At 47.5% G+C, this 25,359-nt stretch overlaps 1 protein-coding gene across 8 annotated transcripts in view; it reads left to right on the top strand.

The window, feature by feature from the left end:
- The window catches only part of LOC137425265 (splicing regulator ARVCF), a 193,337-nt gene that overhangs the window by 6,583 nt on the left and 161,395 nt on the right, over positions 1-25,359 (top strand). For 2 of the 8 annotated variants that reach the window (XM_078776471.1, XM_068113512.2), the window contains exon 1: positions 9,471-9,581. The exons of the other annotated variants lie outside the window; for them this stretch is intronic. The gene's annotated coding sequence lies outside the window, so the exon portion shown is untranslated. Of the gene's footprint in view, positions 1-9,470; positions 9,582-25,359 lie in introns of those variants that run through there. 8 annotated transcript variants of the gene reach the window in all.

Here is a 25,359-nt window from a genome sequence, read left to right as displayed (position 1 = left end):
CGATCGCAACGATATTTTGAGTGGGTAATCCTGGGATCTCCTGGAGTAAAATAGGCTATATTGTTTTTCCAATTTCAGCTTTGGCCTCCAGCATTTTCAGGTTTGGACTCCCGCATAACGTTATTTCCCCGGGTGCCGCACAAACAGCTGCACCGATCGCTGCACGGCTGCACCGATCGGACTCGGTGACCTCAGACAAAGACCTTTTATAAGGACATGGGTTGAATCCCTGCTTGAGAGAATGCCAACCCCCTCCCCGCCATCACGGCCGTCTCTCCATCTCACAATCCCACGAGATATGCAGAAAGGACAACGCAAAACCAATTATCTTCTTTTTGATTCGTATATAAACATCATTAAAAGTAAATAATGACCTCGGCCAAAGTTCAAACGACGTGGGTTTAATCTCTACATGAGAGAATTCCACATAGTTATTTGGGTGGTGTATAAGCCAACAGATCGCTGTCTCCATCGATCTTGCCGAGGCCGTAACACCTATCGGCTCAAAATGCTTTTAACTGTTGACTTGGTAGTTTTTACAATGAAGGAAACATAAACAATGTTGTTAAAAGTTTATTTTGTGATTAAAATACACATTGGATTGTGATTGGGGTTATGTTGTTTGGAATGAAAAAAGAGATATCGAGTTCAAGTGAATGACGACATGCCGTGATGCATGATGGTTTCTACTTTCTGAACGTGAACTTCGCGGATCGCCATATGCAGATTCGCCACGGACCCACGATCGATGTTTCTATACGTGAACGTACCCGTTTGTTTGCGAACGGGTACGTTTTTCATGGAAGTCCTTCACGAACTTGCTGTCCATGTCAGATGTGCGACTGAAGGTGCTACAGGAATGTGGAATTTATTGGTTCATGCTTTAGCATTCGCCATATCTGCATTGCCTGTTTGCTTCCGGCCTCCCACCCGTGCATAGCACGGGTATCTCGCTCGTATAAAAAATTGAGACATGGCTCATTGTAAAGAACTCTCCATGGGGAATAACATATGTTAATGATGATGTCATGGGTGCCTCCATTATGACGTTATAATAGATGAAATTTGTTGAGCATCACCCAGGGATAAATTGGAGGGAAAAAATTATGACGTCATCGGTCATGTGGTTCGGCCACCGTATTTGTCTTTAACACAAAAGCCTTAAAAACATGTCCTGGTGAGGGTCTGCAATCTCTGCTCTTTCTTGTTGTATTTGTGTTCTGTCCCAATAATGAGAATGTGTTTGTTCATACTTTTCTAATTTTATTGATGGATGAGTAACGAATTGGATCTATTTGTTATCTGAATAAAAATAACAAAACTTTACCAAGCTTTTGGGGGAGTATTGTTGGGACTGCATTGTACCTCGGCCTATTTTTTTGGTGTGCTGTTTTTTTTGTTTTTTTTCAACTGGCTTGCAACAAAATGTGCAAGCATTTTAAACTTAAAATTGTAAGTTTCAAAATGTTTGTTTATCATGTCAAGAAAAAGACATTTAGATTTCTCATTGTTTATACACAAATAAGGCTGCAGTGCAAGGTCCTAATGACGTATTGAGCGAAGACTGCAGTCTCTGAAATACACATTTATCTTTTTGAATCAACTAAATGTGCCAAGTGAGATTCATCTTCTATGTGTCTCATAATTAATTGAGTGAGAAATGTTTTTGAACTGCTATTTGTGCCCACAATTATAAATGGAAGTTCAAACATGTTTGAATAATTTATTTTGACTTGCATGTGCAGTACTTCAATACAATGGAACGTATTTATTAACGCACAGGTTGTAAACCTGGTGCGTTATAGCGTTTGCCTGGGAATTTCTGTCTCTCCAAAAGTGAAGCTCCAACAGTGTAGACGTTTCTGTCGCTCAGATGTGTAGACAGTTTCTGTCGCTCAGATGTGTAAACATGACGTCATCAAATCTATATTTAGGCTAACCATGGGCTACCCCTTTGGCTGGTACGCGGCCGCTCGCTAGTACATAATATAGGATATATTTGTTATATGTTATGTTATAGGATATATAGGATATATGTTATATGATATAGGATATATGGGTGAATAGGATAGGTTATAGGATATATATGTTATAGGATAGGAATATAGGACCCAAATGACCCAGAGGACCCAAATGACCCAGAGGACCCAAATGACCCAGAGGACCCAAATGACCCAGAGGACCCAAATGACCCAGAGGACCCAAATGACCCAGAGGACCCAAATGACCCAGAGGACCCAAATGACCCAGAGGACCCAAATGACCCAGAGGACCCAAATGACCCAGAGGACCCAAATGACCCAGAGGACCCAAATGACCCAGAGGACCCAAATGACCCAGAGGACCCAAATGACCCAGAGGACCCAAATGACCCAGAGGACCCAAATGACCCAGAGGACCCAAATGACCCAGAGGACCCAAATGACCCAGAGGACCCAAATGACCCAGAGGACCCAAATGACCCAGAGGACCCAAATGACCCAGAGGACCCAAATGACCCAGAGGACCCAAATGACCCAGAGGACCCAAATGACCCAGAGGACCCAAATGACCCAGAGGACCCAAATGACCCAAATGACCCAGAGGACCCAAATGACCCAAATGACCCAAATGACCCAGAGGACCCAAATGACCCAGAGGACCCAAATGACCCAAATGACCCAGAGGACCCAAATGACCCAGAGGACCCAAATGACCCAGAGGACCCAAATGACCCAAATGACCCAGAGGACCCAAATGACCCAAATGACCCAAATGACCCAGAGGACCCAAATGACCCAGAGGACCCAAATGACCCAGAGGACCCAAATGACCCAGAGGACCCAAATGACCCAGAGGACCCAAATGACCCAGAGGACCCAAATGACCCAAATGACCCAGAATTTCTGTCTCTCCAAAAGTGAAGCTCCAACAGTGTAGACGTTTCTGTCGCTCAGATGTGTAGACAGTTTCTGTCGCTCAGATGTGTAAACATGACGTCATCAAATCTATATTTAGGCTAACCATGGGCTACCCCTTTGGCTGGTACGCGGCCGCTCGCTAGTACATAATATAGGATATATTTGTTATATGTTATGTTATAGGATATATAGGATATATGTTATATGATATAGGATATATATAGGATAGGTTATAGGATATATATGTTATAGGATAGGAATATAGGACCCAAATGACCCAGAGGACCCAAATGACCCAGAGGACCCAAATGACCCAGAGGACCCAAATGACCCAGAGGACCCAAATGACCCAGAGGACCCAAATGACCCAGAGGACCCAAATGACCCAGAGGACCCAAATGACCCAGAGGACCCAAATGACCCAGAGGACCCAAATGACCCAGAGGACCCAAATGACCCAGAGGACCCAAATGACCCAGAGGACCCAAATGACCCAGAGGACCCAAATGACCCAGAGGACCCAAATGACCCAGAGGACCCAAATGACCCAGATGACCCAGAGGACCCAAATGACCCAGAGGACCCAAATGACCCAGAGGACCCAAATGACCCAGAGGACCCAAATGACCCACATGACCCAAATGACCCAGAGGACCCAAATGACCCAGAGGACCCAAATGACCCAGAGGACCCAAATGACCCAGAGGACCCAAATGACCCAGAGGACCCAAATGACCCAGAGGACCCAAATGACCCAGAGGACCCAAATGACCCAGAGGACCCAAATGACCCAGAGGACCCAAATGACCCAGAGGACCCAAATGACCCAGAGGACCCAAATGACCCAGAGGACCCAAATGACCCAGAGGACCCAAATGACCCAGAGGACCCAAATGACCCAGAGGACCCAGAGGACCCAAATGACCCAGAGGACCCAAATGACCCAAATGACCCAGAGGACCCAAATGACCCAGAATTTCTGTCTCTCCAAAAGTGAAGCTCCAACAGTGTAGACGTTTCTGTCGCTCAGATGTGTAGACAGTTTCTGTCGCTCAGATGTGTAAACATGACGTCATCAAATCTATATTTAGGCTAACCATGGGCTACCCCTTTGGCTGGTACGCGGCCGCTCGCTAGTACATAATATAGGATATATTTGTTATATGTTATGTTATAGGATATATAGGATATATGTTATATGATATAGGATATATATAGGATAGGTTATAGGATATATATGTTATAGGATAGGAATTTTGTACATTTAATAAATTTTTAAGATTACAAAACTATTTGTTTTGTATTTATGGATGTTTAAATCAAAAGAAAAGTACATAATGTGAATACTAGTAGCAATTTTACAAAAACCATGGCATAATTTCAAATCTTGACCCGAGATGATAATTATGCTACATCATAATTTCCATGTGCCAACCTGGGCGGAATCCAAGTGGATTCACTTGTTGTTCTCATGCTCACGAGTTATTGGTACATTTCACGTGCACTATTTTATTTTTATGCCTCTGCTGACGAAGTCGCCGGTGGAATTATGTTTTCGGTTTGTCTGTCCGGCTGTATATCCGTCTGTCCATCCGTTATCGGTTTTCTTACCATGATAACTTGGGAAAGGCTGATGGATCCAAGTCAAACTCGGTACAGGCATGTAGAATAAGGTAAAGATGAACTGATTAGATTATGGGGTCATTAAGTCAAAGGTCAGAGGTCCCGTTAGGTAAAAATTCTGTTACTGAGCTAACTTGTGAAACAGTCATGGGATTTTAACCAAACTTCATTTCAGTATATATTATGATGCTTGCAAAGATAAACTGAGCAGATTTTGGGATCAAGAGGTCAAAGGTCAGAGTCTGTAATCGGCCTTTCGTAACTGCGTTAACTTGAGAACGGCTGAAGGGAACCAAGTCAAACTTGGTACAAGTATGTATAATGGTGTAAACATAAACAGATTATATTATGGGGTCAAGAGGTCAAAGGTAAGAGGTCCTTTTATGTAAAAATTAAGTTAACTATGCTAACTTGTGAACCAGTTATGGAATTTTGACCAAACTTGCTATGTGTATATATTATGATGCAAAAGTGAACTGATTAGATTTCGGTGTCAAACGTCAGAGGTCATGTCAGGTTTACATGTGATACTTGAGAACAGCTGAAGGGATTTAAATCAAGCTTGGTACACATATGTATAATGATGTAATAATGTGGGCGAGGCATATCGGACGACGAGTACCATTCTAGCTTATTATTGTTTGTTTCGATCTTATCAATGATGCTGATGCTGAAAATCCCCCAAAAAAGCAAATAGAGGATGCTTTGTCTTAAATCGTAATTATGCTATCTGTGAGATATTTCATATAAACGAGGCAATAGTGAGGAGCCAATGCATTAACTGATGATGATGCATGAGGAGCCAATGATGATCACACACTGTGATTAAACTGAATCTGTACAACAATAAGCTCCGAAATTTTCTTCACACAGCTGTGAATTTGACGTTCCATGAAGGTGCTGCTGCTTTCCATTTCAGTATATTGACTTTAGCTTTGAAGATGATCTTTCTTAAGGTATTTGTGGGAAACTTTTACATTGACACTTTTTCTCATGGATTCGTAATTCCCCAGTCACAACGTGTCATTTTTCTTGTCTAAATTGTCAATTATTTGTGTACTTTTAAAAATCTGTGGTCTCTGCTCTCCTCGTGTGGACACAAAATGGCGTCCATGCATCAAGTGATCTTGAAAACCCAAGAATTCCATTGTTGCAACTCTCTCTATGTATGGCTCTGCAATGGACATGCTGCTTCTGCTCTCCCAACAATGAGAGGAGGTCATCAATGTCAGACATGAGATCAGGGCCGTCTCTCTGGACATATCTCGAGCATTCAATACAGTCTGGCACCCTGTTTTGCTCTCCAAACTCTAGCTATGGCATCGAAAGCCAACTCCACACATGGCTCACTGACTTAATCTACTCTTGTACTCAACACAGGACTCTCAATGGGATACTCTAATCTCATCTCCCTGTTAAGACTGGAGTGTCCAAGGTCGTGTCTTGGCCCATCCTATTCCTAATCTTCATCATGATCTTTCTGACTCTGGAAAAATCCTCTATTTCTTTGCTGATGACTCCACCCCCTGCCATGTTAACCCTCATCCTTCAGATAGGAATGCAGAAGCTTTGCCCATCTCTGCAGACCTTGATGGTATCACGAGCTGGTGAAACACTAGGAATGCCTTTTAATCCTGACAAATCTCACTCTCACTCTCTTTCTGGAAGGACCTCTCGCTTTCCAATTGCAGACAGGTGGTCTCTCTGTCTTGCACCATCTCCTTTCTGGTCTTTCCATGCATTGTCTTCTCACCCCCCAGCTTTCTGCAGGATGGACGCGGTCCAACATCAACCCCCTCCTGGTGAAACTACCAAAATCCAGAATCACTCTTCACCGCCACTCATTCGTTTCTCTTTTTCCTGCATGTGGAACGAACTTCCACATTCTCTTCAATCCCATTCTTTCCCCAGGTCTTCAAGCCAGGTGTGCCCTATCATTTGAGGTCACTCCCCCATCCATTCCCATGATATTTTCTGCCCTCATTAACCCTCCTCTAGCCCACCTGTTACTGTCTCCAGATTATATTGTCCCCCCTTCCCTGCTCCCTCACCCTTCTCTTCAGTTTTTTTTTTTGTCTATTTTCTTTCCTGAGAGGTTGCACATGTATACAGCTTTTTCACCCAATGTGTACCCCTTTCTTCCTTCAGGTCTCTAGCTATTTTGTCCCTTTAAACCGCTTTTGGTGTGTTCCCCCCCCCCCCTTTCCGCACCCCAATTTCCACTTCTCCTTTCGGTCTGTTATGGCTTGATCCATTCTGTGTTATCGCACCTCCATGAGCCTCGACTCTGTATACAAGAGTTTTCGGCCATGTGAAATAGCAATTACAGATTTACATAAATCCATTCCTGCCCAATGAAGAGTTGTCTTTACGTGCCTTCACCTCGTGCTTGTCGTGCCCCTCCCAATTAGATTTTTTTCCCACAAGATCTTGGAGGCACTTTAAAGACAAGTTATTGGTGATTTGCACATTTTATTTGTCATAAAAATAAAAATCCCTGGTGTTGGGCTAGTGGCTAGGGTGCCAGCTTAGGATCTAAGGATCCTGGGTTTGAATCCCGGTCGATCGCTGAATTAACGCCAGGGGGGTTGACTCAGCCTGTTCATCCTTCCGAGGTCGGCTAATTGAGTACCAGCACACTGGTAATTCCCTGCTTGTCGTAAAAGGCGACAAACAGGGTTGGCAGCAGGAAGGGCATCCGGCCGTAAAACATTGCTTCAAAAAGGGGACCAAAAAAAACAACAACAACCACGGTCCCCGAAAAGGCCAACCCCCGCTTTGTGGGGAAAAATGGCCTCTAAACGGTGGTTTTTTATTTGTCATTTAAAGCTTATTGCTAATGAAAACTATTTTCAACAGTAATGACTTTGCAAGAAGTTGAAAATAGTTTGTTCAGAGTAGATTTGAGCAACACCTGTCTGTAAAGGGAGTGGATTTTTTTTGAAGGTTGGGTGTCATTGATTGGTCTTTACAAGGTCGATTTGTGACGTTGTATGACATTGGGAGGGGGGGTGGGGAGGGAAGACCTTGGTGAGGACGCCGAGGACGCGAGGTGGTGAGGGGCCAGTGAAGTTGTTGAACAATGTAGCTTTGCGTGCGTGCTGTTCTCTGCGTAGCTTTCCTGTTTATCATTGTCCTCGATTGTTGGACAAGATAACTGCACACATTCCCTTGCGCTTTGCACTCACACCCATTGCCTTTAGGCACTGGCTCGTTGGCTGGAGTAGGTCTGCTTCTGATCACTTACCCTAGGTCTGTAATTTTAAACGATGTTTATACATGCTGTTATTTGGAGCCAGAAGCTCCATTTTTTGTGTTGCTGCTTTTTTTCTTCTTAAAAAACTATGCATGAGGTATTGGATTTTCAAATAAAATGGGAAAGTACAGTTGAGGGTAGGACCTGTGGTCATTTGAAACGACCCGTAACGAGGGTAGGGAATAGTTGTCGACCACATTGAATGGACTCACAGACAAGGCCTGGTGGGGCATGCAGGTTATCCACGCCCTGTTGAGGTAATTGACGAGCCAGTTGGGTTTTTGCTGATCCTCTAATATCGACATGGCAGTTCTCCTGAGACTTGCTCCACTTTTTTGTATACTGAATCGAGGCTCGTGAAAGAGCTAACATTTATTTCACAAACAAATCAACCAGACAAACAAAAAATATAAAAAGAGGGAGCGGAAGACAAGATGGGGAGAGAAGGGGAAGCACACAAACATAACATTTGAGAGCAGGGAGATGTGTGGGAGGGAGAGGGCTTGGGGGGAGGACTTACTGAATCTTCGAAATCGAGTTCTTAATACTGCTCCGTTCAGTTTGAGTGGAAGCTGTAATTATGGAATGGCTGACAAGTGACCTTGCCAATAGGTCACTAATGTATCCAAAGTGAATTGATCATTTATGAGAGTTTATTTTCCCCAAATGTTTAATTATTTTTTGGCCGCAAACCCTCATCCTTGTTTTTGGCATCCACACCTAAGCTGTGGTTGGATTCATTTTCCAAGCTTCTGTTGAACCTTTTTTGATAGCAATCCAGTTGGACAAGATTTTAAAGACATGAATAAAAATCCAGTTCAGGGATCTTATCCCCACTGCCTCAACTTCTGTGCCATTCTGGTGTCCCTTGGCTCCTGATTTTTCTTAAGTGTTGTGGGACAAAACGTGGGCCTGTGTGCTGGAATTCTAAGCTTTGGCATTCCTGGTGCAAGCATTTGCCAAGAATGGTATGTAGGGATGTTTCCTGTGCAAGATGGCTGCTTGCTGACAGTTGTCTGATTTCAAATTGGTACTGTATATATAATGGTTTATTGACTTTAAAAAGTGGTGTTATTTGAATATTTTGTGTGTGAGCTGTCTTGCCTTTTCCTTCTCTCATGGCGAGCATTCGTCACCGAGTCTTTTGAAAGTCTTGTTTTAAATGTAGTAAAACACTTTTTTGCCTCCATTTATATTATGTATCCTTGACTTATTTTCTCATTCCGCACCTGAACTTGGGTTAACGTTTTATCAACTGTGATCCACGATTTTTATTTCACTGGGCAGATGGGAATATAGGGTTCAACGTGTGGATTAAGGGGGTTGGGATGGGTCAGAAGTAAAGGAGGAAGTCGTGTACTAGGTTTTTCGGCTGTTGAGGCAGAGAGTGAATCACGTTTAGCAGGGGTGAAGAAATGAGGGCCACATTGGGGGTGGGTAGGTAGTGAGGCCGAGGAGGGCATGCAATCATGCATACAACAACAACAACAGGCATTTTAAGGCCATTTTCCCTGCTATAGCTGTGGATAAACAAGTTAGCTTGGAAATAATACATCGAAAAGGAAAGAAGGATGTTAACGATCAGGTTGAAGTTGAAGGTAAAGCAGACTAGTAGGTGGGAGGGATTTTTAGGGTTCGTAAACATACAAATGGGGTGGGACGAAGCTCAGGTAGGTTCAGGTTCCACCCATCTGAAGTAACCACGGCTTGGGTGTGGCAGTTTTGTCTCGTGGTGTTTCACGTTCGGCTTCAGACATTGGAAGTGGAAGGATTGTTACAGAGCTGGAACAAGGCAAACGATGGTTAGCCACCTGTTCTGCTTAACCCACTGCCCTTCTTATGGCATTCTTTCACTTCTCTCCTTTTATGCTTACTCTCTTCTGTATACACCTTGTCGATTCATTTTATCTGTCTATAATTGCCAGTTTATTTTCTTTCCTTTTTCTTAACCTGCTTGTTTTTTATTTCTGCTCCCCCTCCCACTCCATCCCCACCCGGCCCCACCCTTATTTTTTATGACGATATCAGAGCTGTCTCATGTCTCCTCTTGTTTAGTCCTTGGGTTAAAGATGCTTTTGTTAGCAATGAAAATACTTTGTTTTTATTAAGTTATTTATTTGTGCTTATTCCTGCTTGTTTTTTTGATCTTTTCTCCTCGTCCCCCATCTGAAGCCAGATTATTTCACTTGCGTACCTTTACTTGACGTGCATTTTCCTTGCTTTATCATCATGCACACCTAATTTGTCCAAATTTACGTAGATTAAGGTGGTACTGTATACAGATTATACTGAAACATGTTTGGGAGTGCTTAAGGGAGTGTCGTTGAAGCTGAAGGGAAAGGTGTATGCTGCATGTGTGAGAAGTGTTATGATTTAGGGAGTGAGACATGGGTCATGAATGTAGAGCAGCAACGAAGGCTGGAAAGGGTGGAAATGCGAATGGTTCGATGGATGTGCGGAGTATCGTTGAGAGAGAGGAAGACAAATGATGAATTGCGAAAGATTATGGGAATAGAGCCTGTGATTGATGCTGTGAAGAGCAACAGGTTGAGATGGTTTGGTCATGTGTTGAGGAAGGATGAAAGTGACTGGATGAGAAGAGTGATGGAAATGAATGTGGAAGGAAGTAGAGGACGGGGAAGACCGAGAAAGACTTGGCTAAAGATGGTGGAAGAAGAAATGCGGGCAAGGGGTTAACAAGGGGAGATGCAGAAAATAGGGCAAGATGGAGAAGATTGTCATGGGGACCGCAAGGCTAACCCCCACTCTAGCAGGGAAAATGGCCTAAAATGCATGTTGTTGTTGTATGTTTGGGAGAGCTGGTGTATTTTTGATTATTGTATATGGATATGTATTTTTGTGAATGGGCATACATGGCTAAATGTTCTGAAGGTAGAGTTGCCAGCCACATGTTCCGCACACCCTGGTGTATCTCCCTCACCCTACCAACCCCCTTTTATTATTATTTTTCCCCATGGTTCCTTGTCACCCGGTGGATCGCTGCCCCAGGGGACGTATAGAGAGCTACAAACCACAGGGATGATCAGGCCAAATGAGGGGTAACTTGCCCAACCTAATACGATATGGGGCACCAGTGTGCTGTGGACACAAATTATTATTTTTTGAAAGGAGTTTGGAGGAGTGCAGTGCAAACTCAGTACAGAGTACCTGAAGTTTTGGTGATTTGAGGGCATGCACCAGTCACAACGGAACTGTGTCTCAGTCAAGTCAAGTGGAATACTGAGCCGTGTGCTGGAGCTCCTCAGCGTTCAGGTCCTGTCAGAGATGGCGGAAGTGGCTCTAGCATCAGCGACACAGACATGCCAATGCACAATGGCCAGACAACTTCCTGCTTCCTGCCTGGAGTGTAGACCGTGTGGTCCGCCGGTGGCCATTATTGCTGCACCCAAGACGGACTTTTATTTTGCTTTGTCCTTTCTCAACACTTGATTTATTTATATTCCATCTTTCCTGACCATTCCCTTCTTGTGTGTAGGATCTGTGGTTGTGGGTAGTTCATTTATGGTGAACAAGTTTCTCTTTGTGTTGCTCTCCCATTGAGGTCCGTTGGGATTTGCATGTCTTTTCACAGTTTTATTTATTAAGTCGGAATCGGAATTGCTTGATCGGTGTATTCCATCATGAAATTGCATGAAGCTGCCTTCTTTCTCATTTTGGCGGGAAGATCCTGTTCGCTTAGCAATGAACCATTTGCTTTGTCGTGAACCAGAGTCACATGATTGTTTGTTCCCACCGGGTGAAATTCTTCATGTCCACTTGCCCACTCCATTTTGGATAGTTTCACCACTCAGTCATTCTGGGGCAGTTGAGCCTAGCTTGTATGTGGTCCTCAAAGACCCAAACCCGTTGCAGTACAATTTACATATACAGACATCTGTTTGTGTGTGGGTGTCGGTGTGCCACACATTCTTGAGTTTCACTGTGGTTCGTTGTTGTCCAATAACCATTATTATGGTTATGTAGCACTGTACTGAGGGTTATAGCTATAAGGTACAGTATATGGGCCCGTCTAACAGTATGGTTTAGTAGTCAGTCAGCTGAAAAAAGGTCTGCTACTTGGTTTCGCCTTGTTGGGGAATGTTGCAGAATTGGACACCATGTGCACATTTTGACACGAGAGTCCTTCTGTCAATTGAAAACTACATTACATGCTGCGTCTCCAAGATCGAGTTTTCTCTTTTCACAAAAATGGTTACGGCTTGGTGGTTTTGCGTTTCTCAACAGAATGTATTTCCTCTCCACTTGATGTGGGACCTTGCTGTGTCACTTTGGGCAGTATTGTTTCAAGCTGGTTATGCAGCATTGTGTATACAATGCAGAATAGGACTTCTCACGCTGGCCCATCCACCCCTCCTCACACCGACTCTCTCCAATGAGGTTGTTTGGGAGTTTTCAAAGTACACCAGAGGTTGCAGACCAAAATATTGGTGTGGAAATGACCCCCTGAGGGTCTATTTAAACTTGTATTTATTATTCATGTTGAATCTTGTATTATATATATATATATATATATATATATATAATGCCTGGTGTTGGGCTAGCGGCTAGGGTGCCGGCTTAGGATCCTGGGTTCGAATCCCGGTCTAATCGCTGAATTAACGCCAGGGGGGTTGACTCAGCCTGTCATCCTTCCCAGGTCGGCTAATTGAGTACCAGTTCACTGGTAATTCCCTGCTTGTCGTTAAAGGCGGCAAAAAGGGTTGGCGTCAGGAAGGGCATCCGGCCGTAAAACATTGCTTCAAAAAGCAATGTATATATATGTATGTATATATATATATATATATATATATGTATGTGTATATATATGTATATGTGTATATATATATGTATGTGTATATATATGTATATGTGTATATATATATGTATGTGTATATATATATGTATATGTGTATATATATATATATATTGTTACAGACGCGGTTGTGGATGTTGGTTTACCGAGCGGTTTGGTATGACCGCGTCTGCACAGTTTACCCGATTATACTCGAACGTTGGCCGAGTCGCGCTACGCTAAATCAATTGAGGAAAGGACACAACGGCTGGGTTAAAATGACACGACACCAAGGGTACAGTTCTCAAGACCTCCGGAGGAGGTTATAATATATCGGAACGTTAGATTACAAGGACGAGAGAGACAGCATAGAAAGGTAGGCACTTAAATACGGTCTTATAGTAACCCCGACAGACGACAGATAAACGGGACAAGACTGACTCACACCGGGATTGATGGCAAGGAAGGGCAGGTAGTCGGTGGACAGCACAAGGTGCACTCTTGGCTCAGGGACAGGATCCACACGGTCCGAAAGATGCAGGGAGGTCTCTCAGCGCTCGGAGGTCGCGACTGGTTCTTCTTCAAGCTCGGGGCGCATCTGACGTCACGTCCGGTAAGTCGCTGCGTATATCCGGCGGGGAGTGACACGCCCTCGGCTCGTTAGCTCCGCCCCAGATGGAATCGGCCCGCCGCTTCTTATTGGGTGCGGGGGGGGTTACCGGGCTCCGCCCTTGACGAGGAGCTGACAGCCAGCCCCTTCGTGGTAACCCCGTAACCTGGAGGTAACCTGGAGCACATGGGCCATGGCGGCTAACCGAGCCGGAGTGAGGACGCCCACTCCCCGCACCGCGGCCACGCCGCCCCCGCTGTGGTTGTAGTTGTTGTTGTTGTTGTTTCATGGGGAAGATGGGAGGAGGTATGGGGAGGTCCTAAACTCACTACTGGTGCCATACAATCACATTCTGGTGCAACGAAGAGTCAGAATTAATGGAAACGAGTCCTTAACTGACATAGACTAAGAATAACTAGAACGGGCACTCGGTAGAGCGCATACCTTCGCCGCAGCTACTGTTCTGTACTTGGCATGGGAGTGTAGGGAACAGAACAGTGAACAGTTTGGTGCTGATTTCATGCAAATCGGATAAGAATTGACCGAGTTATGACAAAAAATGCACATTTTGCAAGGTCGTGACCCCCCTGACCTTTGACCCGATTGCTCCCAAAATCTAATCAAATGTGTCCCGTATAATAACCAATCATCCCACCAAATTTCATGCAATTCGGTTGAATACTTTTTGAGTTATGCGAATAACATACACACACACACACACACAGACATACAAATAAATACACAGCGATCAAAACATAACCTTCCGCTTTTGCGAAGGTAACTAGCAAGATGTCCGAAAGGTGTCTACGTGAGATGCGGTGGACCTGGGCACGACATTTAATGGGGGAAAAAGGGGAAGGTCGGTTCTACAGAGTGTTATTTACAGGCAATGGGACTAGGGAATGGGGGATTGGGGATAGTTGGGGGGTATTGGGGAAATAGGGGAATATTTACAAGCGGATATGGAGGCCAAATCCCATATCCGCAACATTGCACCCTTCTCTACCCTCGGGGCGTCCCGACCCGATAAATTTTTACCTATTTTAGTGTGGCACTCAGATGTAGTTCCCTCTACTATTAACTCTACCCTGAGTGCGACAGTTTTACAGATATTCACAAATGAGTAAATATGTCCCCCTGCGACGTTGCACCCTTCTCCTCACAGAAACACACCCACAGGATAACCGAATCGCGGAAAGAATTCGCAAACTAAACATACAGCCGGTAGGGAGCATTATTTACAATACTACACTGATATTTACACTACGATCCAGGACCTGTTTTTGGAGGAACACATGCAGATGTTATGCATAGAGAGAGAGCACGCATGCCAGCATCGATACACCAACCCACGAGTGCTCTGTGGCCTTACGGCCTTTAATAATGTGCAGAGCACCCCTTCCAAGCACCAAAAGCACCACCCCATTACACAGTCAGCACCATCCGGTGCACCAATAAAATGTTTAATAATCATGGTGTGGTGTCGCAGCCGGCCGATGTTCTGCCGCTGGTCTTGCCTTCGTGTGGTGCACTTGGTGTTCTTGCTTCTTTAAAAATAAAGAAAGGCGCCAACCGCGTCCATTTACTATTTGTGGCCGTCAGGGGGCCAACTATTAGTGGTTCACCTGTTTGGCATAGGTGCCACGTTGACCCAGAGGTCCATCAATGGGTGGTGCTTGGCCGCAAAAGAACTGCGGTCCATTGTGGGTGGCCACCAAAATTGCGGTCCATATGGTGTATCGATCCAGGCAGCAAGCAGCGAAAGTGCAGGCCCACAACTGCGGAGCCAGCACCTCTCTCTCCTCTCTCTCTGCCCCAAAGCCAGATCCTCGGAGGTGGGAGACAAAAGAAGCAGACAAGTGAGTAAGGTGGTAAGGGAGCAAAAGTGCACGCAATGTAAGGTAATGCACACTGGGGGCACATGGGAACCAGGTGAGACAGGTACGTTCCTACCGTACGCCCCCCCCCCCCACCAGGTAACCTACATGGCCCCTCCCTTACCCCTTACTGTACCCACAAAACACAACACTACCCATAAACATCTACTTTACAAATCAACAAACGTCCCTACTGTCTTGCCCGTTCCTCCCATAAACCAAATTCGTCTTCTCTCTCTCCTAACCAATCAAATTTGCCATTTTCAACTCTCATCAAAATTTGCCATCTCCAACTCAACATCATAATTTGCCATCACCAATTCATCATCAGTCCCTCCTAAGGAGGGAGGGATGGAATCACCCCAATGTCTCATCCACGTCGTGATGCGTCTCACAAATCCAAACAGCAATTTTCCTTCCTGCAACTCAAACAAAGAAAACACAGGTGTGGAGTCATCATCACCACAGGTAAGTGGCTGCGTATGGTGCGACAGGTTCATCAATCCTAACTATTTCCTAAATGACTTTAACAACTTTACATTACCCGGGGTCTTTCTCCTGCCAAACCATTGGCCCTCTTACACTATGGGTTCAAAAACCAATTCCCATTGGCCAAACTGTGGTGCTTTTCAATTTGGGGTCTCACTCCCCCGATTCATCTCCCGGTGCCCTCGCACAATTTCTGGGCTGTGGCGTGTACCTCTCCCAGCGGGTCTACCCACCTGCACACCTCCACCACTGCAGTTGCCTCCGAGCTTACCTGCTCCTTACCCTAACCTAACTACCTGGGGAAGGCCCTCTGGCGCTCTCCCCACTCGGTGCCCTCTCTGGCACTGGGCTGCCCGATCCACACCCGGGATCCTCAGGCACCCACTGACACTAACGGCTCCCAGAGCCCACCTGCGGCCTCACCTGGCCGACATCCTCACAGTGGTGGAGTGCCCAACCAACTACACGCACTAACAGGCTACACGCCCAGCCATTTCCACAACACTAATGCACCCGTCCACAATACCATTCTGTCACCCGCACCACAGATGCCAATATCCAACCACAATTTACCTGTACCCTCTACCTAACACTTACACTACCCGCCCCGGGTATCCGTGATGGGGGTCCACTCTTCCCCCATTCACACCTTCGCACCATGCACACCACTCCGTACCACTTACTCCAACTCTCTCCACACACCTGTACTTGCACACCTGTGCTCTCATTCTTGGTGCCGCCTGCACCCTTCTCTCCCCAAGCGCATTCGCGCTGATCCACACACTCACTACCCATACACTGCTCCACACTGCTCCACACTGCTCCACACACCTGTCCAGCTCTCACACAGCATCATCTCATCTAACTACTCCCCTCTGAAACTCGCGCTTCCCAGTCGTCCCTTTAAACTATTGCGCTCCCTCGTCATTATCATCCATACTAATCTACCTGCGTCCCCACTACAGGTATCAGTCACTAACTAAACTTAACGTTACCTAATGTCAATCTCTAGGGCCCTATCAATATCCTAACCCACCCGGGCTAGTTTTCACTGCCATACACCCCATAAGCTAGTGCGCATTTGCCCCCCCTATGGGAAGGGTGGCAGGGATGCCACCCTTACCCACCGGGCCCATCGCTCACTACCAATTTTGCACATCAAATTTCAACAAATCAAAAATTTGGCCAATCACTGCCCATCATCTGCCAATCATTACTGCCAATCCTTTGCCAATCATCAAATTTTGTTTTTCTAATTTCGGGGCCAAAACACTATCCTTGTCATTACAGTCTACTTACTAATGCCTCTCGGTGCGCCAATTCACTTCTAAAGCTCGGCTTCGTACAGCCAAGCCATGAATGCGGGTTGTTTGGTGCCAGCGGCTGGATGCGTCCGGCACTCGGTGCAGGGACGGGGGCTTACCCGTGCCGAGATCCCACGCACCACCTCGGCGCGGTGCCATCCCATGGCCCGATCTCGACCTGCCGGAATGCCTCAACAAAAAGTGGTCGCCATGACGACCCTTCCTATCCAGCCGCCCGCTCCGCCTAGTGGAGCACGGACGCGGCCGTTCAAAGCGAGGCCCAGCACGCACCGAGGGCCCGATTCGGCTAAAAGTCGCTCTAACCTCTAACCCGGTTACCTTCGATGCCTCACCTGCATGCTTACACCCCGCAGCCCGTTCCTTGCTCACACATCCAGCCGTTTCCATGCTCCTCGTACCTTTCCTTACACACCTCGGTACACTCATTCCACTCACAGCCTTGGTCACACACCTGACCACCGAACACTTTGGCACACATTCGTTGGTCGCACACCTCACCAACACACCTCTTCGCGCCCCCTCCTCGGTCACCTCCTCTGTGACAATCACAGGTGTGCTCTCATTCGCACACCCAACCACGTGCCTCACTACCAATTCCAGCGTGCATTCCCACTCACGCTCTACCATTCCAGGTGTGCATCCTTTCTCACCTGTCATAACCAACTCACGCTCCGTGTCACTCTTACTACTCTCACCTCCACTCTTGACAGCGCACTCACCCTTACTCTTGACAGCGCACTCTTTCCTCATGCACCCGTCCGTTACACACCTTTCTCGCACACACTCTCCCGTTACACCCTCTGTAACACTCACCACAGGCGTGCATTCTTCCTTGCCTTTGACAGCGCACTCTTTCCCCATGCACCTGTCCGTCACACACCTTTCTCGCGCACACTCTCCCGTCACACCCTCTGTAACACTTACCACACCGCGCTTCCATGTGCTCCCTCGCACACGCGCTACGACCGACTCACTCTCGCCAGCACCCTCACTCCTTGGCACGCACTTTTTCCTCACACACCCCAGAGTCGGACTTTCTTGCACACCTCCTTTTTCGCACACCAGACCTGTCGCACACTTCACCAACGGCCTCTCACGAACACCCGGGTCTATCTCGACCCCCAAGCTTATTAAATCACCTGGCGCATCATACGCACGACCATATTGGTCACCACTTACACCGGGTCCTCTTTCTCTTCGCTTCTCCTCCATCACCTGCGAATCCCTCATCCGGTTAATGAGCACATCATCACGATCCGAACACAGACTTTGGACCAATTCTTTTACCTCCTCTTTTATCTCTTTCTTATCCTCTCTCCGTCGCTTCTTAATTTCGCTCACCCCTTCTTCCACTTCTTCTAATTTCTGCTTCACCTCCTTCATCTCCTCGTGCGCCCCTTTAAGTTCTTCCTCTAACTCCACTTTATTTTTTTCTATGTGCTCCCGCACCTCCCGCTCTTTAACCTCCATCACCTCTACCACCTTGTTCATTTTCCTCGTCAAGTCCTCATGTACCGTCTGACACTCTTTTTTAATTACCCCTACGTCCTTTTTCATCTCCTTCTGCGTCGATTTTAACCCCTCTATTACCGCTGTGTTCTTCTTTACCTGTTCCCCCAACTCCTTTTGTCCCACTGTCAGTTGTTCTACTCCCAGCGTCAACTCCTCTATATCACCTTGCAATTTTACAGTCCCCTTTCTCACCTCCTTCTCCATGCGCTCCTTACAGTGCCTCACCTCCTCGCGCACTCCTCCGACCTCCTCACTCACACCTCTTCTGATCTCCTCTCCCATCACTTGCATCTCCTGCCCAGATGCCACCCTCATCTGCTCCGTTTCCTCCCTGTGAGCATCCAGTTTGGTTTCTACCCCCATTCTGACCCCCTCTATCTGCTGCCCCATTTGTTTAACTTCCCTTTCCGCTTGGTCCCTCATGTCCCTCAATTTGCCTTCCATCCTGTTTTCTAACCCCTCTAACCCCTTTTGCATCCCTTCCATTTGATTCTCTTGAGCGGCCATTCTGTTTTCTACCCCCATTAACCCATTTCTCACCTCTTTTATCCCGTTGTCTAACCCCTCAAAATTATTGTCTAACTTCCCAAATTTCTTGTCTAACTCCTTAAAATTATTGTCTAACCCCTCACCGGTACCCCTCGCTTCGTCCCTCATTACCCCCAATTGCTCACTCTGAGCCCTCAATCCCACAATTTGGTTTCCCAATTGCTGACTATTAGCCTCTATACTGTTTTTCAAACCTCCAATTTGGTCTATAAGGGCCCTCATTTGCAGGAGGAAAAGGTTCGGATCCACCAGCGGCGCTACCACGGTCGCGGGCGTGGTCGCCGTGGCCATGTGCGAGGCGCCATTTCGTGCGTCTGCTACCCTCACTGCTTCGCTCTCCTCATGTCCCTCATTTTGGTCCTGGATCGACCCTGCCTCACTCCCTACTACCGGAACCCAGCCGTCTTGGTCTGCCATAGCGCGACTTTCAAAATTCGGGTTTTTATTTTTGTAAAACAAAATCAAATTTCGCCGTTATAATTTCGAGCGCGTGAAACGCGCTCCGGATCGAATTCCACTTCCCGACACCAATTGTTACCCTAATGGTACAATTGGTGTTCCAAAATTTGGGCCTAACAAATTTAGTCCCAGGTCCGAATCCAACTCCTCGACACCAAATGTTACAGACGCGGTTGTGGATGTTGGTTTACCGAGCGGTTTGGTATGACCGCGTCTGCACAGTTTACCCGATTATACTCGAACGTTGGCCGAGTCGCGCTACGCTAAATCAATTGAGGAAAGGACACAACGGCTGGGTTAAAATGACACGACACCAAGGGTACAGTTCTCAAGACCTCCGGAGGAGGTTATAATATATCGGAACGTTAGATTACAAGGACGAGAGAGACAGCATAGAAAGGTAGGCACTTAAATACGGTCTTATAGTCACCCCGACAGACGACAGATAAACGGGACAAGACTGACTCACACCGGGATTGATGGCAAGGAAGGGCAGGTAGTCGGTGGACAGCACAAGGTGCACTCTTGGCTCAGGGACAGGATCCACACGGTCCGAAAGATGCAGGGAGGTCTCTCAGCGCTCGGAGGTCGCGACTGGTTCTTCTTCAAGCTCGGGGCGCATCTGACGTCACGTCCGGTAAGTCGCTGCGTATATCCGGCGGGGAGTGACACGCCCTCGGCTCGTTAGCTCCGCCCCAGATGGAATCGGCCCGCCGCTTCTTATTGGGTGCGGGGGGGGTTACCGGGCTCCGCCCTTGACGAGGAGCTGACAGCCAGCCCCTTCGTGGTAACCCCGTAACCTGGAGGTAACCTGGAGCACATGGGCCATGGCGGCTAACCGAGCCGGAGTGAGGACGCCCACTCCCCGCACCGCGGCCACGCCGCCCCCGCTGTGGTTGTAGTTGTTGTTGTTGTTTCATGGGGAAGATGGGAGGAGGTATGGGGAGGTCCTAAACTCACTACTGGTGCCATACAATCACATTCTGGTGCAACGAAGAGTCAGAATTAATGGAAACGAGTCCTTAACTGACATAGACTAAGAATAACTAGCAAGATGTCCGAAAGTTGTCTACGTGAGATGCGGTGGACCTGGGCACGACATTTAATGGGGGAAAAAGGGGAAGGTCGGTTCTACAGAGTGTTATTTACAGGCAATGGGACTAGGGAATGGGGGATTGGGGATAGTTGGGGGGTATTGGGGAAATAGGGGAATATTTACAAGCGGATATGGAGGCCAAATCCCATATCCGCAACAATATGTATATGTGTATATATATGTATATGTGTATATATATATATATATGTGTATATATTGTTACAGACGCGGTTTTGGATGTTGGTTTACCGAGCGGTTTGGTATGACCGCGTCTGCACAGTTTACCCGATTCCACTCGAACGTTGGCCAAATCGCGCTATGCTAAATCAATTAAGGAAAGGACACAACGGCTGGGTTAAATGACACGACACCCGGGGTACAGTTCTCAAGACCTCCGGAGGAGGTTATAATATTTGTATGCAGAACGTTTAGATTACACGGACAAGAGGTACAGTATAGGAAGGTGGGCACTTAATCACGGTCTTATAGTAGCCCCGACAGACCACAGATAAACAGGACAAGACTGACTCACACAGGGATTGATGGCAAGGAAGGGCAGGTAGTCGATGGACAGCACAAGGTGCACCTTGGCTCAGGGACAGGATAGCGCGGTCCAAAAGATGCAGGGAGGTATCGTCGCGCTGGAGGTGGCGTCTGGTTCTCTTCAAGCTGGGGGCGCATCTCACGTCACGTCCGGTAAGTGGCTGCGTATATCCAGCGGGGAGTGACACGCCCTCGGCTCGTTAGCTCCGCCCCAGATGGAATCGGCCCGTTGCTTCTTATTGGGTGCGGGGGGTTACCGGGCTCCGCCCTTGACGAGGGGCCGACAGTCAGCCCCTTCGTGGTAACCCCGTCGGCGCACATGGGCAATGGCGGCTAACCAAGCCGGAGTGAGGACGCACACTCCCCGCGCGCTGTTGTTGTAGTTGTTGTTGTTGTTGTAGTTTCATGAGGAAGATGGGAGGAGGTATGGGGAGGTCCTAAACTCACTACTGGTGCCATACAATCACATTCTGGTGCAACGAAGAGTCAGAATTAATGGAAACGAGTCCTTAACTGACATAGACGAAGAATAACTAGCAAGATGTCCTATAGTTGTCTACGTGAGATGCGGTGAACCTGGGCACGACATTTAATGGGGGAAAAAGGGGAAGGTCGGTTCTACAGAGTGTTGTTTACAGACAATGGGACTAGGGAATGGGGGATTGGGGATAGTTGGGGAGTATTGGGGAAATAGGGGAATATTTACAAGCGGATATGGATGGAGGCCAAATCCCATATCCGCAACATTGCACCCTTCTCTACCCTCGGGGCGTCCCGACCCGATAAATTTTTACCTACTTTAGTGTGGCACTCAGATGTAGTTCCCTCTACTATTAACTCTACCCTGAGTGCGACAGTTTTACAGATGTTCACAAATGAGTAAATATGTCCCCCTGCGACGTTGCACCCTTCTCCTCACAGAAACACACCCACAGGATAACCGAATCGCGGAAAGAATTCTCAAACTAAACATACAGCCGGTAGGGAGCATTATTTACATAAGACTACACTGATATTTACACTACGATCCAGGACCTGTTTTTGGAGGAACACATGCAGATGTTATGCATAGAGAGAGCACGCATGCCAGCATCGATACACCAACCCACGAGTGCTCTGTGGCCTTACGGCCTTTAATAATGTGCAGAGCACCCCTTCCAAGCACCAAAAGCACCACCCCATCATGTACAGTCAGCACCATCCGGTGCACCAATAAAGTGTTTATAAATCACCGGTGGTGGCGCAGCCGGCCGATGTTCTGCCGCTGGTCTTGCCTTCATGTGGTGCACTTGGCCTTCTGGCTTCTTTCAAAAATAAAGAAAGGCGCCAACCGCGTCCATTTCTGAATTGTGGCCGTCAGGGGGCCAACTATTAGTGGTTCACCTGTATGGCATAGGTGCCACGTTGACCCATCGGTCCATCAACGGGTGGTGCTTGCCCGCAAAAGAACTGCGGTCCATGGTGGGCGGCCATTAAAAATTGCGGTCCATATGGTGTATCGATCCCGGCAGCAAGCAGCGAAAGTGCAGGCCCACAACTGCGGAGCCAGCACCTCTCTCTCCTCTCTCTCTGCCCCAAAGCCAGATCCTCGGAGGTGGGAGACAAAAGAAGCAGACAAGTGAGTAAGGTGGTAAGGGCGCAAAAGTGCACGCAATAGAAGGTAATGCACACTGGGGGCACATGGGAACCAGGTGAGACAGGTACGTTCCTACCGTACGCCCCCCCCCCCCCCACCAGGTAACCTACATTGCCCCTCCCTTACCCCTTACTGTATCCACAAAACACAACACTACCCATAAACATCTATTTTACAAATCAACAAACGTCCCTACTGTCTTCCCCGTTCCTCCCATAAACCAAATTCGTCTTCTCTCCCTCCCAACCAATCAAATTTGCCATTTCCAACTCAACATCATAATTTGCCATCACCAATTCATCATCAGTCCCTCCTAAGGAGGGAGAGATGGAATCACCCCAATGTCTCATCCACGTCGTGATGCGTCTCACAAATCCAACAGCAATTCTCATTTCCTGCACACAGAACAAAGAAAACACAGGTGTGGAGTCATCATCACCACAGGTAAGTGGCTGCGTATGGTGCGACAGGTTCATCAATCCTAACTATTTCCTAAATGACTTTAACAACTTTACATTACCCGGGGTCTTTCTCTGCCAAACCATTGGCCCTCTTACACTATGGGTTCTAAAAACCAATTCCCATTGCCCAAACTGTGGTGCTTTTCAATTTGGGGTCTCACTCCCCCGATTCATCTCCCGGTGCCCTCGCACAATTTCTGGGCTGCGACGTGTAGCTCTCCTCGCCGGTCTACCCACCTGCACACCTCCACCACTGCAGTTGCCTCCGAGCTTACCTGCTCCTCACCCTAACCTATCTACCTGGGGAAGGCCCTCTGGCGCTCTCCCCACTCGGTGCCCTCTCTGGCACTGGGCTACCCGGGTCCGTCCTCCGGATCCTCGGGCCCCATCCACAACTACCGGCTCCCAGAGCCCACCTGCGGCCTCACCTGGCCGACATCCTCACAGTGGTGGAGTGCCCAACCAACTACACACACTAACAGGCTACACGCCCAGCCATTTCCACAACACTAATGCACCCGTCCACAATACCATTCTGTCACCCGCACCACAGATGCCAATATCCAACCACAATTTACCTGTACCCTCTACCTAACACTTACACTACCCGCCCCGGGTATCCGTGATGGGGGTCCACTCTTCCCCCATTCACACCTTCGCACCATGCACACCACTCCGTACCACTTACTCCAACTCTCTCCACACCACTCATTCCTTGCACACCTGTGCTCTCACACCTGGTGCCACCTGCACCCTTCTCTCCCCAAGCGCATTCGCGCTGATCCACAACACTCACTGCTCATACACTGCTCCACACACCTGTCCAGTTCTCACACAGCATCATCTCATCTAACTACTCCCCTCTGAAACTTGCGCTTCCCAGTCGTTCCTTTAAACTATTGCGCTCCCACGTCATTATCATCCACATTAAACTACCTGCGTCCCCACTACAGGTATCAGTCACTAACTAAACTTAACGTTACCTAATGTCATCTTCGCTAGATCCCTATCAATATCCTAACCCACCCGGGCTAGTTTTCACTGCCATACACCCCATAAGCTATAGCTCCTTTGCCCCACATGGGAAGGGTGGCAGGGATGCCACCCTTACCCACCGGGCCCATCGCTCACTACCAATTTTGCACCTCAAATTTCAACAAATCAAAAATTTGCCAATCACTACCCATCATCTGCCAATCATTACTGCCAATCCTTTGCCAATCATCAAATTTTGTTTTTTTCTAATTTTATAATAATAATAATAATTCATTTATTTTGTATAGCGCTTTTCCAGAAGCCCAAAGGCGCTTTGACAGAGTGGAAAACATAATGCATAACAATACATGAAAACAACAATTGCAAAAAGACAAGAATCAAGAAAACAAACAGCAGCGATATACGGCATATATATAAGACAAGAATCAAAAAGACAAGACAAGAATCAATAGGGAAATATTTAAAGCAAAAGGAGGGAGAAGGAGAAGAGATAGTCAGGGGTTAAATGCTGTGGGTTGAATGTTGAATGCAGCGTTGAACAGGTGGGTCTTTAGTGATGTTTTGAATGTGGTGAGTGAGGAGGAGTCTCTGATGGTGTGAGGTAGTGAGTTCCAGAGGGTGGGAGCAGCGATGGAGAAGGCCCTGTCCCCCCAGGATCTGAATTTGGTCCGGATGGAGGGGGTCAGGAGGTTGGTACCAGCAGAATTTTGGGTCCAAAACTCTAACCTCATCACACAGTCTACTCACTAATGCCTCTCGGTGCGCCAATTCCTGTCCAAAGCCCGGCTTCGTAAAGCCAAGCCATGAATGCGGGTTGTTCTGTGCCAGCGGCTGGATGCGTCCGGCACTCGGTGCAGGGACGGGGGCTTACCCGGGCCGAGATCCCACGCACCACCCCGGCGTGGTGCCATCCAATGTCCCGATCTCGACCTGCCGGAATGCCTCAACAAAAAGTGGTCGCCATGACGACCCTTCCTATCGGGCTGCCCGCTCCGCCTAGTGGAGCACGGACGCGGCCGTTCAAAGCGAGGCCCAGCACGCACCGAGGGCCCGATTCGGCTAAAAGTCGCTCTAACCTCTAACCCGGTTACCTTCGATGCCCCACCTGCATGCTTACACCCCGCAGCCCGTTCCTTGCTCACACATCCAGCCGTTTCCATGCTCCTCGTACCTTTCCTTACACACCTCGGTACACTCCTTCCACTCACAGCCTTGGTCACACACCTGACCACCGA

Source organism: Myxine glutinosa, chromosome 4 (assembly GCF_964187855.1).
Source record: "Myxine glutinosa chromosome 4, kmMyxGlut1.1, whole genome shotgun sequence".
NCBI lineage: Eukaryota > Metazoa > Chordata > Myxini > Myxiniformes > Myxinidae > Myxine > Myxine glutinosa.
Note: the sequence above shows the minus strand (reverse complement) of the source record. Positions and strands in the feature narration are given on the sequence as shown.